General features: G+C 52.7%; 1 long non-coding RNA gene across 2 annotated transcripts; it reads right to left on the reverse strand.

Moving 5' to 3' along the window:
* Positions 1-515: 515 nt before the first annotated feature.
* LOC119877483 lies at positions 516-9,940 on the reverse strand. Of its 2 annotated transcripts, XR_005377947.1 has the most exons (4): positions 9,728-9,940; positions 7,682-7,789; positions 7,246-7,484; positions 516-2,009 (listed from the first exon to the last, which is right to left on the reverse strand). It is a non-coding gene; the product is annotated as an uncharacterized LOC119877483 (long non-coding RNA). The 2 variants fall into 2 exon arrangements; XR_005377946.1 differs by lacking the exon at positions 516-2,009 and having other exon boundaries at positions 6,235-7,484; positions 9,728-9,930.
* Positions 9,941-19,777: the final 9,837 nt, after the last annotated feature.

Raw genomic sequence — 19,777 nt, forward strand, 5'->3', positions numbered from 1 at the left:
GGGAGAAGCAGGCTTCCTGTGGGGATCCCGATGAGGACTCGATCCCAGGACCCCAGGGTCACACCCTGAGCTGAAGGCAGATGCTCAACCGCGGAGCCACCCAGGTGCCCCCCAAATTGTGCCTCTTGCCCTTTCCCAGTTTCCCCACTAGTTCACGCGGCTCCGCAGTTGACAGAAGGCCGCGGAGTGGCCGCCAGGCCTGATCCCTGCCCCCAGCCGGGTTCCTGCCCACCTTCTGCTGCAGGAGAAGCTCTCAGGGAGCACCCTCCTATGGACAGCTTCCTTCCCTTCAGGGAAAATAAAACCCGAACTAACTGTAACAGGAGAGAGGAGGAGGAGGGAGGAAAGCCAGGCCCCTGTTGTCGTCCGTAGCCGGGCGGTGCCGAGCCCTCGCTCATCTCGCCGCGGGCGAAGGCCACAGACCGTGCGGGCCGCGTCTCCTGGGCGGCGGGGCCGCGGGGACCAGAGCCATCGGGTGGGCACGAGCCGCAGGGGCGCAGGAGGCCCGGGGACGGCGGCCACACCTCCGGGCGCTGCGGCCTTGTCACGAGCTCAGACCTGGGGGGTCCCCGCAGCGCGACCTCAGTGGCCGGGAGCACTGCACCCACCACCCGAGTGCGGGGAGCCGGGTGTCCGGTGATCCCTCACACCCTCTGAGCAGGCCCCCCTTGGCCTGTCCCATGGCCCGTCCGGAGAGCGGGGGGCCAGTGGTGCTCGGGCCGCAACTGAGTGTCCCCTCACGCTCCCCAGGCCGGCTCTGCAAGGCCATGCAGAGTCTGCGGGGAGCAGAGCCCCAGCCCGACCCCAGCAGACGCTCCACCCTCACGAGCCCTTCCTCACGAGCCACCTGCTGCTCTGAACCCCGTTCGGAAACAGGGTGCGGGGCACATGGGGCTACTCCCTCTCCTTGAGCTGCTGCGAGTCTTGCACGAGGTGACAATCTCCAGACAAAAGCCCTGACTGCAGGAGCTTGCATTCTAGAATCAGCCAGGTAAATGAGCAAGACGCGGGGTATAGGCAAGATGGACATGCTGTGGGAAGAAGAAAGGGGGTCCAGGGGATTGGGGGGTCTTCTCTGGCCCCACAGCTGTGGGGTTAGCCTGGGGATGAGGGAGGACCAGGGTCCCAGGGGCCTTTGGGGGCGACCTGGGCAGGACGAAGGTGAAAGGGAGCCAGCCCGCTGTCTCCAGGGGGTGATGGCAGAGCGGCTGTGAGCAGACAGGCATGGAGTTGGGGGTCTTGTCAGGGACCTCTTCCCTCCTGCCTACACGGAGGAAGCGTGGTCTCCAGAATAATCCGTGCTGTTGCTGAATCCGTGGTCTGAGGAGTACATGGGCTGCCTGGTGGGTCAAAGTATCCCCTATGAGCTCTCCTTATACCCCTATACCCAGCAGAGGGAGGCCCTGGGGCCAGCCCCTTCTAGAACATTCCCTCCAGAGGCCGTTGCTCGTGGACTCTCATCTCACAGGAGACAGCGTCACTCAGAGCTCCCAGAGAAACGATTGATCACATGCCACCTACGGCCATGGTGACAGGGTCTGCAGGAGGCAAGTCGGCCAGCAGCAGGGCCAGCATGATTGATGGCTCTTGCTTTCTTAAACATCCCACCACCTCGGCTCCTTGCCCAGAGCACACTCTGGGTACAAAGGTAATTAAGAGAAGTATTTCCTTTTTACAGCTGGTTCCCCTTTCTCTCAGGCGCTGAAGTGGTTAGGGACCAGAACATCACAAATATGACATTAAGACAAAGCAGGTGATGGATCAGCATCTAACAAGCAGGTTGAGGAACAACCACATGGAGACATCGAGGTCTCTAATCCCTGGATCTTGTAAAGGTGACCTTACCCAAAAAAAAGAGTATTTATAGATATAATTAAGGATTTTGAGATGAGACAATCACTGAGATTTCCCAGGGGGACCCTACATGCATCACGAGTGGCCTTACAAGGCAGAGGTGAAGGGACTTGCCAGACACAGCAGAGGTCATATCACATGACAGCAGCACAGACCTGTGGGGCAGGAGAAACAAACACCCAGGCCTCAGCAACCTGTGACTAGGGATCGGCCCTCAGTGACTCACTTAGTCCTGAGACTATCTCGTCAGGTGGACAGGTGGGTGAGAAAGGCCAGTGAGATAGAGGGAAGAGCAAGGACCTGTCCAGGACCTTTGGGATTTGCAACTATATTGTATCTAAGGCCAGTCTCTGTTTTGATCACCTACTTAACCATTTTTGGAGCAAATACTGTGCCAGGCACTGCTCCAAGCCACAAAATATAGCCCTGAGCAGGACCCACTTGGTCCTTCACCTCAGAGGGTGATGCTTTTTAAAGGAGACACAGTGAGTGACCACAAAGAAAACAAGGTTGATAAAGAGGACGTACTGCTCTACAGAAGTACACCGAGAGTTGAAAGAAGGCAGGGCCCAGGAGACCACATGAGACACGTTGGACAGGGAAGCCAGGGACGGCTTCTCTGGAGGGGTGACTAGGAGCCCAGATGAACACAGAAGTTCCAGCCAAGGCAGAGGCAGTGAGGAGAGCGTTCCAGGCAAAGGGCGCAGCACGTGCAAAGGCCCAGAAGTAGGTCTGAGATGGACGAAGAAAAGGGAGGAGGCCCAGGACTGGGGCTGTGGGGGACAGCAGGGTGCAGAGAGGCAGGAAGTGGGGGACGGGCCTCCAGGGCCAAGGCGAGACCCTGGGGTTCATGAGAAAAATGGTGGGAAGCAACTGGAGGGGTTTATATGGAGCAGGTGCAGCAGAGCTGATTGCTGGGTGGAACCCACAGGGGGACAATCATGGAAACGGGGGAACAGGCTGATCCCCAGGTCTACAGGACAAGTGACCTTGAGCAAATTTCTCTTCCCTGAGCCTCAGTCCTCACCTGTAGAATGAAGGAACAGAGCCGACACCAAATGAGGTGGTGATGCTGGGGAGCAAACGCCTACTGTGCTGTTCAACAATAATCCAGGAAATGTCCTTAAAACACAGGCAGACACGTCCTACAGCAGCTGGGGAAGCTGGCTCCTTTGGGCTCCAGCAGCCCAGGCGGGGTTTATTGGACACCACGACCCTTCCCGAGGTTGCTCAGGGGCACCCACTTCTCCTTCCAGGTGGAGGAATCGAAATGTGAGGCCCCAGATCAACGAATCCAGACCGTGGGGCCCCGTGGGGCCACTGATCCTGGGAATCCCACAAGGCAGTGACATGAGCTACCAAATAAAAGGGAGCAGATCACATTCCACCAAGAGCCTGTAGAGACTTGACCAAATGCTGGGGCTCTGGTTTGAGTCCTGACTCTGGGGAAGCGGTGAGGAGAAAACGTCTGTGAGACAGAGCAATCTGCGCGGGATCGGTGATGCGACAGCACAGTTATGTCTTAAAAATCCACGTGGCGTCTGGGATCAGCTTTGAAATACTTTGGTAGAAAGAGGGGAGGCAGCTGGAGGGAATGGGGCACATCCTGCTAACCGTGGAGTCTGGGGGATGGGCGGTCCATTATATTCTTCTGGCGGAAAATCTCTGTAATTGTTTAAATGTGCTCAGTTTATTTTTTCGAGGTTGCTACTTACTTGAGGACGGATCACAGGCTCCGGCAAGACGCAGACCAGGAGTGAGCACAGTCGTTTTGGCTCATCCTGCAAGTTCCCGGGCGACAACAGGGCGTTTCACGTGGGCAGCGAGCCGTGACTGTAGGGATTCCCGCTTCTTCGGCAGACAGGACCCCGAGGCCTCCGGCAGGTCCCGCGCGTGGCCAGGGGTCCATTCACACCCACTGGAAGCCACCGGCCTGCTCGTGACAGAAGTCAAGCAGGCCGATGGCGATTTCATGCAGAGCTGAGCACGACAGCCGGGCCTGTCACCCCTGCTCTCTGCTCTCTGCCGGGGATCCAGGGCTGTTTTCGAGCAGAAATAATGGGCCGCTGTGGCTCCGTGGAGAGCTGGGCTTTCCCCCCGGGCCCGCGTCCAGGCCGGGGCTGCAGGCCGAAGCGGGGCTCCCGGGCAGCGAGGAGCTGCCCCACCTGCCGCCTTCCGCGGAGGCCACGGCCCAGCCCACGTGCGCCCGGGCGGCCGGGCTCGGGGCATCTCTGCTGAGGCTGAACCCCGGGACGGCTCCCGGGGCGGCAGGGGCCGCGTGGAATATTTGCAGGCAGAAGCGTGCGGTTCGGTCGCCTTCATTACTCAAGAGCAGGAATTTGCGTCTGTGTCTGCGAAGATGTGAATTATGTGCCTTTGACCGAAAGCAGCTGCGCGTGTCCTTTGCGCACAAACGCAAGTCTCTGAGCCTGTTCTCTGGCCGGTGACGCACACGCCAGGTGTCCGCCCTGGGCCTGCCCTTCCTTCTCGCTCCCGGCCCCGATGGGCACGAGTCCCCTAAACCTTATCCAGCCTCCACCTCTGTGCCCCTGGGACACGGGCCGGGCCATGACGGGAACAGGCAGCTGCTGGGGGCTCTGGGAAAGCCCTGGTCTCCTCCTTCAGTCTCTCCCTCCTCCCCCTCCTCCTCCTCCCTCCTGGGTGGGGGCTCTAGGAAATCCCTGTTCTCCTCTTTCAGTCCTTTCAGTCTCTCCCTTCTCCCCCTCCTCCCTTCTCCAGCCCCTCTCCCTCTTCCTCCTCTATCCTGGTGGAGGGGGGTTGGTTCTAGGAAAGCAGTTTTCCTCTTTCAGTCTCCTCCCCCTTTTCCCTTCCCCTCTCTCCTCCCCTCCCTTTTCCCTAAGAAGCAGGGGCACCTGCAGCCACAAGAGACCCCGAGGGAGGGCACAGGCTGAGGACGGAGGTCCACATGGCAAGAGTGCCCCTGGGTGACATCATGCAGCCCCCCCACCAGCCCCAGACCTGTCCCTCAGGAGTAAGGCCAACCACCACTGGTCAGGCTCCCCAAGCTGGTTTCCAAGGCTCAGAGGGAGCAGGGCCCTGGGGGAGAAGCCTGCACAACTGGCCCCTGGGGACCAAAGTGCTGCACCCGCTCACGGGGGCCTGGTTTCACAGGGGTCCCCAAACTCCCTCGCTCTCTGATGGAGACAGAAGGTAGCCGTCACCCCACATTCGGTGACCACGTTCACAGTTACAAATTCCCAGGTGGGCTGAAGCATTCAGAAATAAATCCAGAGCTTGTGGAACGTCTTCCGCACCAACCACCTGATTCCTTCGAGGTTCCCTGGCCATGTGGTGTGTCCCCTCCACGCTCCCTTCCTGGGATGAACACCCCCCTGCCCTCTCCCGCATCTGCTTCCCCTTCTGGTGTCAACAGAACCTGCCTGTCATTTGAGAACTCACCTTCCTACCTCAATCCATGTGTTGGGGGTGAGCTGACCCCAAACTCCAGGCCCTGCGGGGGAAGGGGCCACACAAGACACCACTGCCCAGCAGTCAGCTCAGTGACAGGAGGGACCTACGCTGCTTCATCAGTGACTCTGGGGCTCTTGTGCCATCGCGCTCCCGTCCCTGGACTTGGACCTGCGCGAGTGCGTGGCTGGAGCTGGAACCGTGGGTGGTTGGAGCTGCGCACAGAGCACCTGCAGGTGCCCGGCCCCTGACTGCAGCCTGAAGGGGACCCAGCGCCACGGGGACACGGGAGACAGCTGAGCCCAGGGCGTGGCATCCGAGCACCCAGACCCAGCTCTGCCTGCAGACCAAGCACCAGTGCGTGAGCCCATCGATGCCCTCGGCCTGAGACGCCTGAGTCGGGTCTCAGGTCCCGTCACCAGGACAATCCAGCAGAGGGTTCGGTTGGGGGCAGCAACTTCCCTGGCCCCTTGGAACCTTCCAGCCTGCCCAGAAACGCAGGGAACGTTTACACCTGCTGAGTTATTTCTCACAATCCTCCTGTGTGGCCTCACCCGCTGCCGTGCAGGGTCATTTTCTTTGGCTGAATCCACTGAGCTGTCAGGGAACCGTAACCGGGGTTGGTTTTGCTCACTTTCTGCCAGGAGGACACAGTTTGGTCTGTTTGAGAACCCAAATGACATAATTATGCCTCGCACATGCAGAGATGGAAAGTTCTTGCTGCAGAGCAGATCGCTGGCACCTTCATTTCCGAGGGTTTCAAGGCAAACAGCTGCCTGGCTCTCCTTACTGAGGTCAGACTGTTGTCGCAGCTGCTTCCCAGGTCCCCTTCCTGCCTCCCAGCGTCCAGGTCCCCACGAGCTTTTTTTTTTTTTTTTAAATTTTTTTTTTTAATTTTTATTTATTTATGATAGTCACAGAGAGAGAGAGAGAGGCAGAGACGTAGGCAGAGGGAGAAGCAGGCTCCATGCACCAGGAGCCTGATGTGGGATTCGATCCTGGGTCTCCAGGATCGCGCCCTGGGCCAAAGGCAGGCGCCAAACCGCTGCGCCACCCAGGGATCCCACCCCACGAGCTTTGTCCTGGGAATTATAGGGGCAGTGACAGCCAACAGCCCTATCCCCGGAGCTCCCAGGAGCCAGGCTCTGGGCGCCTCTGCTGAGCGGGGGCCCCTGCCTCCTGGATGGGACAACGTGTCTCGAGGGCCCGGGGACAGTGTGTGCACAGAGGCTTCAAGGGGAAGGACGCCAGTGCCTCCAGAGCTGGACACTAGAACGACCCCCACACCGGGCAGCCTTGGGGCCAGGGCCAGCCAGGGCCTTCCTGACAGCCTCTCTGATCCATCCTCGGAATAAGCTCCGCAGGCGGCCTGGGCCACTGCTGCATTTCATGTCCCCTCTGCTGTCCGGGGACCCTCGGTGCACCTCCAGGCCCGGGGTTGGGGCCACGTCCTAATGCCCAGAGCTCAGGGGTGCCCCGGCCCCAGGTCCTCCCACCTTTCAGGAGGTGGTCCCTGGAGCATCTCACTCCTCACCCGTTTGAGGGTCTGACATCACCCCCGGCCTGTGATATTGGGTTGCCCGGAGATGATATGTTTCCCTAAACCAAACCCCGGCCTTCACCCTATAGGCACTGAGTCCCCACAAGGTCACCCTACACTGCTTTGCTGGTGGCATTTGCTGTTTTCTGAAATTGTCTTGTTTGCTGATTTATTCGCCTCCTTCTCTCTCATTTGCCTCCCTGGACGAGACCATGAGCTCCCCGAGGTCGGGGCCTGCATCTGCCTCATTCTCCTTTGTTTCCCTGAGGCCAGGACAGTCAATGGTCAGGGCCTGGAAGGAGCTCGATAGACGTGAAATGAAGGAGGTGAGTGAATGAAGGATCAAGTGCATGAGGGAGGGGGGACCTTTGGGCAAAGCTCCCTATGTGTCATTTCCTCCTTGCCTGGCGCCTCTGTCCCACCTGATGACTTGCTGGATTCAGGACCTTGTCTGTGCAGGCCAGTGTCGTCCCAGGAAACCGTCTACGATGATGGAGATGCTCTGCATCTGCACGGCCCAGGGTGGTAACCATCCACGACGGATCATGACAGGGCCCGGGACATGTGGCTGGTGTGACTTCAGAGCACAGCCAGGGAAGGGACAGGGGACCCCCGGGGCTCTTCTGGGTCTCTCAGGCCGCGGGCTGCGGGCTGGTCACTCCTGTGGAGCAGGACAGTGGGTGGTTGGAGGACAGGCTCCCGTCCTGGGGCTGTCACACTGGGGCGGGCGGCAGGGGAGGTCGTGTGGGAGGAGAGAGGAGCGCCTCCACTCCTGACGACAGAGGAGGTGTGGAGACCAAACACACTACCCGGTACAGAGCCCTGCCCGCCCTCCACACCACCTTCCTCCACCCCTACCTGAAACTCCAAGGAGTTGGGGACCAAGCCTTGCCCCTCTTCTTGTCCTACTCTTCCTGGGGTGTTGTGTTCATCCAGGTGGCCAAGGCACCTGGTCTAAATTCCAGCCTGTGGGAAAGGGGAAAGAAGGAAGGAGAAGACTCTCACCTTAAACCTGGAAGTCAGACTCCCTTGTTCTCTTCCCAACCTGTTGGCCAAAACTTAGTCCCACGCCACCCCAGTCTGAGGAATAGGGGAGAAGCTGCACTCTATCCTAGCAGCCCTGTGTCCCATTGAGGATCTGAAGGCTCTGTCTCTATAAAAGATGGGAGAAGGGACATGGGGAGGCAGCTAGATGTTTCTGTACAGACCCTTGGCGAGATAAATTATCTCACCACAAAGTCACCTAGGCCTTGCCAAGTTCAAGGGAACTAGAACAAATGTTGCCCCGTGGAGGGTCAAGCCACTTCATTGCCTGCTTCCAGCTGGGACCCATGCCTGTGCAGAAGCCAGCACTCCGTCCCCGCTCGGACACACTCTCCCCTTCAGTTGCTGGCTGCGTGACCACAGCAAGATAACTTAGCCTCTCTGTGCCTCAGTTTCCTTATCTATAAAACGGAGATGGTAACAATCACAGGCAGGTATGGTTGTGAGAATTAAGCGAGTTAATTAGCATGAAACATTTAGAGCAGATGCTAGGATGTAGTATTGAAGGCTGTTCATAGGGAGAGAGCCATCGGTATTAATGTTCAGTGTGCACACACACACACAGACATGCACACACCTGGCACACACACTCACTTGCACACACACACCGGGATGCCTTAGCCTGAGCCCTGACCTCTGCCCAGGTGTGCAGCCACTGTGACAGGGCCACTCCCATCCCCTCGGCTCTCAGGTCAGCAGGTCTCCTGTCTCTGCACCTCCCAACAGTCGTACAAGACAAGTGTTGTGGCATCAGCCCACTTCTCAGAGGAGGAAGCCTGTACCCGGACGGGAGGTGTCCCTGCCCCACAGTCAGGGGGCCAGTAAACAGCCTGTGGGACCCGAGCCCAGGACTCCGGATGCCACACTCAAGCCGCTGAGCCGTCCCCCAGTCACTACCAGTCAGTGCTTCTGGGCGAGGTGCTGCAGCAGGTGCAGGGCACACGGGGCTTAGCAGGACAAGTGGGTTCCTGAGGCCTTGGAGCTCACACTCAAGAGGGAAGGCGAGGGAGATGACGCCAAGGAAACATGCCTTCGGGGTCACTTCTGATGGTGGTGAGTGGTACCCAGAAGGGAAAACAGAGGCCTGCTGGGAGGGGCCTGGGTGGAGGGGATGACTGTAAACCAGGGAGTCGGGGCCCCCTGCGGACGTGACACTGACAGAGCCCTGGAAGGTGAGAAGGGGCAGCTGTGCAAGGAGCTGGGGACAGCCCGGAGGAGGGCCTGGGTCGGGACGAAGGTGACGCGTCTATGGCACAGAAGGCAGGTGGGTGAGTCCAGGGGAAGGGGGCTGAGGGAGGGGGTGGACAGGCCTCCACGTGCCCCCGGGGCCTGTGAAGCTGGGAACATCTCGAGTCCTCAGGCATGTTCTGGGGCAGAGAGAGCTCCGGCCGGGCAGGAAGGGCCTGCGGGGCAGGTGGGGAGGGCGCTGGGGCGTGGGAGGCGAGCCCTGCTGTCCCTGCCTTCTGCCCTCATCGGGCCTCTGCCATCTGGTCGGGGCACCTCTGAATGAGGAGCAGGAAGCGGGATTGTCACGGGGAACACCTGCTTCCAAACGTCCAGACCCGGGCAGCATCCCGTGCCGGGCTTCCCTGTGCCGCGGGGGTGACGCCGACCGGGCTTCCCTCCCTGCGGTTCCTTCTGGCTCTGCCCACGCGACGTCCGCCCGCGAGCCTCCCCCTCTGTCTGTTGGGTTCTTACGCTCTCCAAGCAGAATGTAAAGACAGAACATATGCAGAACGCAGAATTAGAACGCTCGGATTTGTTTGACTTCATCCCTACAATTTCCCAAATATCCGTGCACTTAAAGAACTCGGCTGCATAAGGAGCCGCCTTCAGGGAAACCATCTAACCACTACTTACAGGAATGGAAGGCGTTTTAGCCAGTTATTCATTTAGTCCTGCGTGGGCGCATCTGCGTGTCCCATTTCGTGGGCGTGCACAGTAACAGGGACACACAGATCCAGGGGCCCCTCCTGCGCTTAGACAACGTGGAGGTTTGCATCACAAAAGCACCAGTGATGTCAGAGGCGCCATGAATCCTAATGAGGGCCCTGGGCCTGGTATCCAGGAGACCTCAACTTGCAACCCAGTCACTGTCCCCCACTGTGAGAACCGGTGGCCCTATTGGAGCCCCTCGCTGAAGGGAACAACATTACATCCAGCCTGACCCGTATTGTGCCACAGCTAATGACCCAGTGAACCTCTGGAGAGTTTGCTGTTTCTTGGCGTCCTGGGAACCGCTGCTGTTTACTCCACTCGGGACAAACCTTTATTAACGTGCAATAATGTGCTCGGGTGTTTGCAGCTCTGGGCCAAGGGTTTCCGTAGACAGGGGCTGGTGGGCCAGGACCCTGCTGGAGCTGCTGCATGCAAATGAGGCCCTTTCTTTACCCTCTCCTCGCCCTGATTTGCATGACTAAGCGTTTCTGCCCTTTTTTCCCCCTAAATGTGTGTTTGTTGATTATCGATCTGTCTCCTAAGGAGGGACAAATTATTTACCCACCAGGCAATGACCTAAATTTGACAGAAGCTTCAGCTGTGTCTGCCGTGAACTTGGAGCCAAACAGCCGCACTTGTGCTGGTAGAAATAATTCCAGGAGAATTGACACGGGCCGGGAGATGTAAGGATCAAAATTATGCTGGTCTCCAGCAGACCCATGAAGGGGGATCTTGGCAAAGGAAGCCTTGATGTTTAAGAAGGAGAGAAAAGATCCTCTTTTGTGGTCAAAATCTGGCTCGAATTAACAAAAAACTCAGAAGTGTCTCTCAATGAGGCTTCAGGTTCCCTGGGGAAAGAGGAGATGTCGCTAATTCTGTTCAGACTTGTGTTTCTCAACTCTATCAGACCTGGTGCCCCCCCTTTTTTTTTTAACAAATTTTTTATAATTTCCACTTGGGTATCTTGAAATAATATTCACAGATGATATAAGTCACCTAAATATCTTTTAAAATTCAATTTAATGGTTTAACTACAATATAAAGAGAAATATAAGACAAATAATGTATGTACAGTCATTTGCAATAAAACAATGCATACCTCAATGTGCAAGTGGTCTGGCAGTGACGACGCTCTGAACTGGTTAAGCTGTAACTGCAGGCTGGTATAAAGGGTGTTGAGTTGGGCTTTCAAATGCCACTGAACACATTGGTGCCCAAGACCTGAAGGTTCCAGGAGGTGAACCAGCACTCGCAGATTTTCCGAACAAAGCAAAAAACAAGCTACCCTTGATTTACATCGCAGTTGACATCCCAGGAAACTCAGTGAGTATGAAAACAGTGCAAAAACCATTACTACTATGATTTCCACATAAAATGGATCTTCTCTTTGAGCCTCAGATCACTGTGAAGAAGGTTCACTGACATGAATCTCCATTGGGACATTTGAAACTGATGCAGGACTCAAAACAGTTCTGTGAGATGTGGGACTGTCGGACTGTCCTGGGTGCTGTGGGGATCTGGGACCCCCAGCTCCCACCCACTGAACATCCATCCCATCACTGTGCCACCGAAGTCACCTCTTAAGTGCCAGCACCCTGTTGCTGAGCACTGCCCCACAGGTCAGCACATGCATATCACAGAGGATAATGCCTTCTCTTATTCACACCTGAAGTTCCTCTTGTCTGTGGCCTTTCCCGGCTAGCTGTCCACCCTGTCCAGAAGGAAGCAGGCAGCCCAAGGACCCCACTGCCTCATGCCTACCCTGCCTCTCCCACAGCCCAAGCAAAGCACAGTAGAGTCCTCAAACTGGGTCCCTCTTGGTCCTTGAAGACTCTGGTAGCTCCATTCCCAGCTCCCAGGGGCCTGAAAACCTCCCTCCTGAACCTCTTAGTTGAGAAATCCCTCGATGACTTCTGTGTGGGTATTGAGATCTCTGCCTACGGGCGGGCCTCTTTCTATTCATCAGTTTGCTTTATTAGTTACTTTTTTTTTTTACCAAAACCATATCAAGGTAGGTTCCAACTCAATTCTGAAATAGCTAACATTCCATACTGTAAATCTGCTACACCTTGGTCAGGTGGTCTTCAGATTCTAGGATCACCTGTAGTCAACTCACTATGGCCACCACTGCAATAAATACCTGTGGATACATATCCTTGTCCTGGGGGCTTTTGTCTCTACGATATATGTTCCCAAAGTTAGGATTTGCTAGGTAGAGGACTGTGCACATGCCTAAGTTAGATTTGGTGGAGTGGAGAATTTGGCCTGAGGCAGGAGGAGACAGGATTCTTGGTGGAAGAGGTGCCTGAGGGCAGCCTGGGTGGCTCAGTGGTTTAGCACTGCCTTCAGGCCAGAACGTGATCCTGGAGACCCAGGTCGAGTCCCACGTAGGGCTCCCTGCATGGAGCCTGCTTCTCACTCTGCCTCTGCCTCTCTCTCTCTCATTCTGTCTCTCATGAGTAAATAAATAAAATCTTAGGAAGAAAGAAAGAAAAGAAGAAAGAAAGAAAGAAAGAAAGAAAGAAAGAAAGAAAGAAAGAAAGAAAGAAAGAAAGAAAGAAAGAAAGAAGAAAGAAAGAAAGAAAGAAAGAAAGAAAGAAAGAAAGAAAGAAAGAAAGAAAGAAAGAAAAAAGAAAAGAAAAGAAAGAAAGAGGCTCTTACTAGGAAATCAGAAGACCTGAATTCTGACTGAGGGTCTGCAATGAACTCTCTGGGTGACCTTGGGTGAGTCATCTAACTCTCTGGGCTCCCATTTTGAGCAAATTAAGCAGTTGGATTAGCAGGCCTCTAAAATGTCTTTCACGTGAACTTTCTATGATTAAATGAGAACGATGTATGTGACAGGGCTTTCTGAGCTCTGAGGAGGTTGGTAGAGACAATGGATTCTTCCCCGGATGATGCTTTATGTCCATTTGGTTAAACCTGATGCCTATCTTTCTTACACCCCCACCCCGTCCCTCCTTCCACAAACATTACGGAATATCTGCTCTAGGCGAAGCAATCTCCTTCCTAGAAACTGGTGTAAAGAAACAAACACGGTTCTGCCATCGAGGGCATCCCAAGGCCATCCACCTGAGAACGTTCTCTTGGTCTGGGGCTGGAAGTGCTGGCAGTTGACGGCCCTGGGATGTGCTCAGCCAGTGGTGCATGGAGATCAGAGCATAAATGTTCAGGATTCAGTTCCAGCCCCTGTCCCCTTCCCCCACCCCCAGTGTGCTTCCTGGGACCACCTCCTACATAAACAACTTTGCACCCACACCAGTGGCCCTGCACAGGAGTGCACACAACAGAGACCTGGTGAACAATGAACAGCAGTAATCATACCAACATTTTTCAAACACCAACCCTGTGCCGGGTGCCCTTTCAAGAGCTTCACAGGGACTGATTCACCTAATCCTCACATTGGCCTTATGAGGTGGGGGCTGTCACTGAGCAACAGAGGAGGAAGCTGAGGCACAGGAGGTGTAAGCAGTGTTCCTAAGGCTATGGGTTCAGAAGTGGTGGAGCCAGGATTCGAGTCCGGACCGTCTGACTCTGGAGCCCCTCCTCCTAACTGCCTCATGCACATGCACGTGGGTGCACACACATACATATGTTGGTGTGCACACACCCACATGCATGTGAAGCATGCACACACAGGTGCATACACGTACAGGATGAGGACATTAAAGTCCGAGGGCTCAAGTGTTCTGAGCTAGTCACGCAGCTCCTAAGAACCTGAATTTAACCTCAGTGAGTTTATTGTGGCACCTCCCCATCTAAGCAGATAAACAAGTGTTGAAATGCTGGACACCAGGATTCCCTGCTACCCTCGTCCCTACCAGCATGTGATCATCAACCAAAGAGCTGAAATCCAGTCCTGCACAGTCTGTGCAAAGGAACCTCACAGATCTTCCTGGTGATGCTCTAAATGGGCTGGAGGCCAACACTTTTCTCAAACTGGAGTCAGCCTCCTATGGTTTCACCTGTGCTTTGAGACCCATACCTCGGCCTTCTCCATGGGCCATTGTGAGGATTAGGTGACACCTGCGTGTGCTCAGAGCGTGCCTGTGATCCAGGGTCACGGGATTGCATTTTCCTCTCTTCTCTGCCTGTTTTCTATACGGATGAATAGAAATGATAACAGCTGCCTTGAGTTTTGTGTTTTAATACTTTAATAAAAATGGGTTCATTAAATATTGGCTGATATACTTAAGCCCGTAGCTATGTGATCCTCTCTCTGACTCCCCTGCGACCTCAGTGACTGAGAGCCTCCACGTAGTGTCATTGTTTCAAAGCGTCCTTGTGCCAAGCACCCAGTGAATGACATCACATGCCAACCCAAGGATCGCCCAGTCTTTGTCTCGCTGTGCTGGGCTGATATGATCCAACATCCCAGGGTGGTGTTTTTTCTTTTTTTCTGACTGTTTACTCTCTCTACATTCAGCAAGAAATAATAGTGCTTGGACTTTGTGTTTTAATCATTTTAATAATGCTCGGGAAGTGGGGTGGCCTGGGGACTCTACATCAGAGGGGAGCTGTCACTGCATAGACAGACCAGGTGGACGAGGGAGAGTCAAGGGCAGGAAGTGGGGAGGACCCTTGGTCACTATGCCTTCAGTGATTTCTTCAGTGTTTTCTATCACCATGGTTTCGTCTTTCTGAGAATGATGCATGGGGTCATCACAAAATACGTAACATTTGGGGACTGGCTCTGTCGCCAGCATAATGCCTTTGAGATGCATCCCATTTATTACATATATCAGTAGTTTCTTCCTTTACAGCTGTGTAGTGTTCCATGATGTGGTTTGTTCATCCATTCACCTGCTGGGGGACATCTGGGCTGTTTCCAGCTTTAGGGTTCTTGTATCTTTGGGTTATATCTGAGGCTTTCACAACAATTACATTCTGGATGTTGCAATGCCCTATAGAAAAGGGCTTCAGACAAAAGCTCTGTTTTGCATTAGGTATGTGTCCTGCAGTGATTAAGACCTGAGGGTTTTAGGAAGATTATGCCCTCTCCTCCTCTCCCCTCTCCTCTGATAGCAAGCCCCAAATTAGGATGTTCACCTTATTTTTTTTTTAAGATTTTATTTATTTATTCATGAGAGACACAGACAGAGAGGTAGAGATATAGGCAGAGGGAGAAGCGGACCCAGGACCCTGGGATCACAAGCTGAGCCAAAGGCAGATAGATGCTCAACCACTGAGCCACCCAGGTGCCCCAGGATGTTCACTTTAAACAGCAGAAAACAAAATATTCCCAAGCCCCATTTCCACCGCTACTACATACCTTAGGTAATCATTTCTTCCCCTTCCTTTTAAAAGGATCTAGGCTATTTTGAAAAGAATAAATTTCATTATGTAAGGAACCTTAAAATAACAACAAAATCCAATGATCAAAGCACAGTCTTCCATTCCACCCAGCCCGACCAGAATACTGGGAAACTAGGAAACCCTCTTTGCCTGCTGCCAACCAGATGTGGAAAAAACTGGGATTAGGAAGGAGGCCACAGAGTCTCTCCACCATGACCGTGCCCTTCTCTGCATACAAGCTTATTTCGTCAAGCCCTGGTAGATTTGGTTTTGTTGGAGGTTTAACAGGATTTCAGACTTGGGGGGTGGTCTCTTCAGATTTTCTCCTTCGTTTTCCTTTTGATGCTTAAAAATACCCCCAAGAAAACAACCGTGGCCGAGAAGATTAGAATTACACAGGATGTAATTCCCTTTCACATAAATGCTGAAGTGTGTCCCCCTGAGGGGTGAGACTTTCCTGGTGTAAGAGCCAAAAAAAGTGAGCTTCATTTAAATAAAGATGCAGACTTTACTACAGAGAAGTAGAATAATAAGCATCAGGGGTGATTTGCCTGTGTCTCTGCACTGGAATGAAGTTGCATGAGGGCAAGAGCATATCCCCAGCTCCAGACCCCTCCTATGGCTCACCCTCATCCTGGTGGACCTGCCCCGTGCCGGTCTCACGCACCCCCCACCACACTCCCCACCTGGCTGTTCCTGGGTGCGAGACCCCTCACTGCCATAGGCTGAGCCCACCCAGGACTCTCAGGGCTCCTGCCCCTTCTGGTCTGACTGCTCCTTCCAGCTCCTCAGGAAGGGGTGCTCATCGATGCAACAAATTTGACCATTGGTAAGCGATTGGGTACATGGAAGTCCATTATAGCATTCTTTTTACTGTCACACATGTTTGAAAACTTCCCAAATAGGAAATAAAATTGTCAAAAGGCAAATTGCAAACCCCAAATTATAATTCAAAGCAAATGTCAAACAGGCAGCATATGTATTCCACAAGGTGAGTGGTGGTTATAGGGGTAGACTCCCAAGTGGGACTGTCTGCGTTCAAATTTAGACTTTCTGCCTACCAGTATGCTCTGTGACCTTGGGCAAGTTACTTAACCTCTCTGTGCTTCAGTTTCCTCCTTTGTGAATGGGGATAATAATAGTATCTACAGGATGGGGTCTTAGTTTCCTAGGGCTGTTATAACATTGCCGCAAACAGAGGCTTCTTAACAACACACATTTATTATCTTACAGTGCTGAAGGGAAGAAGTCTAAAATCAGTCTACAGTATTGCTTTCCTTCTAGGGGATCTCAGGGGAAATCTGTTTCTTTACCTTTCCCAGCTTGTAGAGACATAACTGCATTTCTTAGTTCAAGTCCCTTCCTCGATCTTGAAAGCAAGCAGCAGGGAATCTTTTCTTTTCCTCGACCACCTGCCTTTAAAAGGCCACTCACTATTACACTGGGCCCACCTGGGTAATAATCCAGGCTCCTCTCCCCATCTCAAAATCCTTAATTTAATCAGGTCTGCAAAGTTTCTTTTGCCGCATGAAAAAAACACATTCACAGGTTCCGGGGATTAGAACATGGACAGCATTAGGCGGACATTATTCATTGACCACGGTGGGTCATTATAAGGATTAAATATGTTGAGGACTTACAGGTGTATCTGGTACATAGTAATCACTAGTTAAGTATGGACTACTAATAATATGATTACTGTTATTACAGAGTATTCATAAATAGATTTTTAAAATATTAAACCCACCAGAAAAAAAGTTGCAGGCAAGTGTGGTTTGTAACTGAAGGAGTATAAATAGAGCCTTCCTTAGAAGAAACCTGGTGTGTGTCCTTTGTCCTCGTTTGACTTTATCTCTTCCTCTTTCCTGCCGGCAGAGCAGTAGGTGTAATGGCTGGTGCTGGAGAGACTGTCTTAGACCATGAGGTAACCCAGGGAGTGAAAGCCACTCGTGGCAGAATGAAACGAAGAAATGTGGTTCCTTCAGAGCTTGGCAGAGCAGAGCCCTGACACCCAGCCTTTGACCTGCCCATCCTCACCTTGTTACATGAGAAAAAATAAATTTATATTGTGCTCAAGCTTCTCTTATCTTGGGCCTGGGTCACTCACAGCAGAATGTAATGCTACTGATACTTTAATTTTAAATCTGTTTCCCATAAATCATAGAAGATGTCAAAGACACGGAGAGGCCTACAAAATGAAATAAGAAAACAGTCTATGTCTAGACACCCAAAGGGCTTGATTGGTCTCTTTTCAATATATGGCACTGAGAGGCAGCCAGTGCAATCATCCCGGTTTGTCCCAACGGGGGTTTCATTTCTTTCTTTTTTATCATCTTTTTAAATGTCATGATTCTCAATGAGGTAAAAACAACATGAAAAGAAGATTGAATTCAAGCTGCAATGCCATGTGTGGAAGGAGATGGACAGATCCAGGTGGAAAGTACCATCGCATGGTGGTTCTGCAGAATGAAGTCCAGACAGACAGGCGAGCCCAGACTAGAGGCTGAGTGCATAGACGGAACAGGGCAGCCTCACCTGAAATACGTTGAGCCCCTGTGGACAGAATGAGAAAGAAAGATCAGGGGTGCCAGGGTGGCTCAGTCGGTTAAGTGCCTGCCTTCGGCACAGGTCATGATCCTGGGGTCCTGGAATCAAGCCCCACATCAGGCTCCCTGCTCAGTGGGGAGCCTGCTTCTCCTTCTGCCCCTCCCCCTGATCATGCTTTCTCTCTCTCTCTCTTTCTCTCTCTCAAGTAAATAAAAAAGCTTTTTTTTTTTTTAAAAGGGAAAGATCAATCTTTTAAAAAAAAAAAAAAACTATTTTAAAGAGAGAGAGTGAGCAGGGGAGAGGCAGAGAGAGAGGGAGAGAGAGAATCCCAAGCAGACTCCCCATTGACCACAGAGCCCAATGTGATGCTTGATCCCACAACCCTGAGATCACAACCTGAGCCAATATCAAGAGTCAGACTGAGCCACCAGGTGCCCCAGAAGAAAGATCAATCTTGAGAACACAACCCTGATTCCTTCCAGCCCATAGAGGTCCATGAGAACTGGTTTGTGTGGTTTTCATTCTTTCCACATCCATTGAGGAATAGTCTGGAGGAGGAAAGACCCATCACCACTCTGCTAAATTCATCCAGAATTCCAACCAACTCAGCCTAGGACACACACACACAAAAGGTGCTCAGACTGCCACCCAGGCCTACTGAGACACCTTTGGTATTGCTGACGGCCTGTCCGGCTTCCCCCTCCCGTGTATCCCATGGGCCTCAGGGAGGCTCACCCAACTCCAGCTACAGAGCTGCTCAAAGGACAACCCCATCTTCCTTATCTGTGATGGGGTCAGTGTGGATATGTGGCCCACCTGAGGCCAAGGACATCCTAGGAGGCATTTGCTGGGGATTTAGGAGCAATGCCCTTGTTCTTTGGAGAGAGAGTCCAGAAGTGGCTGTGTTTCTCCTGCTGGCCAGGAACAGAGCACAGCAGAGGTGGAAAGACCTGGATCTTTGAGGGCACCTTCAAGTTGCTACACAAAGCTCCCCTGCAGCCCCAGCTCACTCTTTCCTTCCAGTAATATGAGCCCTAAGCTGCACTGCTGGGAGCCTATATGAAATTTGGGCAAAATTGTCTTAGGTCATATTGGATGTGTAATGAGGAGCTGTGAGCTGGTTTTTTCATTGTTTTGCTGTTGTTGTGATTATCATTTGTCTGTTTCTTAATCTCTACTTTTGACAAGAAAGTCCAGAACCGCGTTTGCAAGGTGCTAATGTCTGTCCCCACAAATGTCACATAAGAGAGAACACTACAAAGAGGTGATTCTGTAAGGATCAAGAACAGGTTGATTTTTAAAATACGGTGCATTAAACAATAATCCATGAAAACAAGGGGTGCCTGAGTGGCTCAGTCAGTTAAGCGGCTGGCTCGTGATTTTAACTCAGGTCCTGATCTCAGGGTCCTGGGATCGAGTCCAGCTCTGCACTCAGATATTCTACTTGAGATTCTCTGCCCCTCCCCCAATTCACACTCGGTCTCTCTCAAATAAATAAATAAATCTTTTTTAAAAAATAACTCACAAAAATGATCACAAGTGCTTCTTAAGATAATAAACCGACTAAAATGATTTTTACCTGTGATTAGAGCTTTCCTGGGCTCTATGGGCAGCTCCTTACTTAAAAGGACCTCTTTTTTTCTGTGACCTTTTCAGGCAGTCCGGCTGACCACAATCAGGTAGAAGGTAAAAGCTGTAATCATGTTTCTTGCAGTTTGATTGTGGTTGTTACGTACAGCGTGAGCGTGCCAGAAATACATGGAGAGGCCGAACAAGAGCCGTGCAGCTCACTTCCCCACATTCCCCGTTGCCCAGGGTTTATTATCTGTTACACTTCCCGTCAAGCTCCACTCCCAGGTGGGGTCATGTGATGGGGACACAAAGAATGTCATTGCTCATTTTAGTCCTGGACCCCAGACCATGAGAATCCCTTGGAAAGATTTTAATATTGAACACTTGAACTATATTCCTATTTCCTACAGATTTCCCAAGGTAATTCCCAGTGTAATTCATGTGTATTTTTTTTTTTCTTAGAGAGAGAGAGAAAATAGGATTTTGGTGAGAATGTTAGTCTCGCGAAGCTTCCTCCGGGCACTCCACCCATGGGCTAGACTCACTCCCACGGAAGGA

This window comes from Canis lupus, chromosome 24 (genome assembly GCF_011100685.1).
Source record: "Canis lupus familiaris isolate Mischka breed German Shepherd chromosome 24, alternate assembly UU_Cfam_GSD_1.0, whole genome shotgun sequence".
Lineage (NCBI taxonomy): Eukaryota > Metazoa > Chordata > Mammalia > Carnivora > Canidae > Canis > Canis lupus.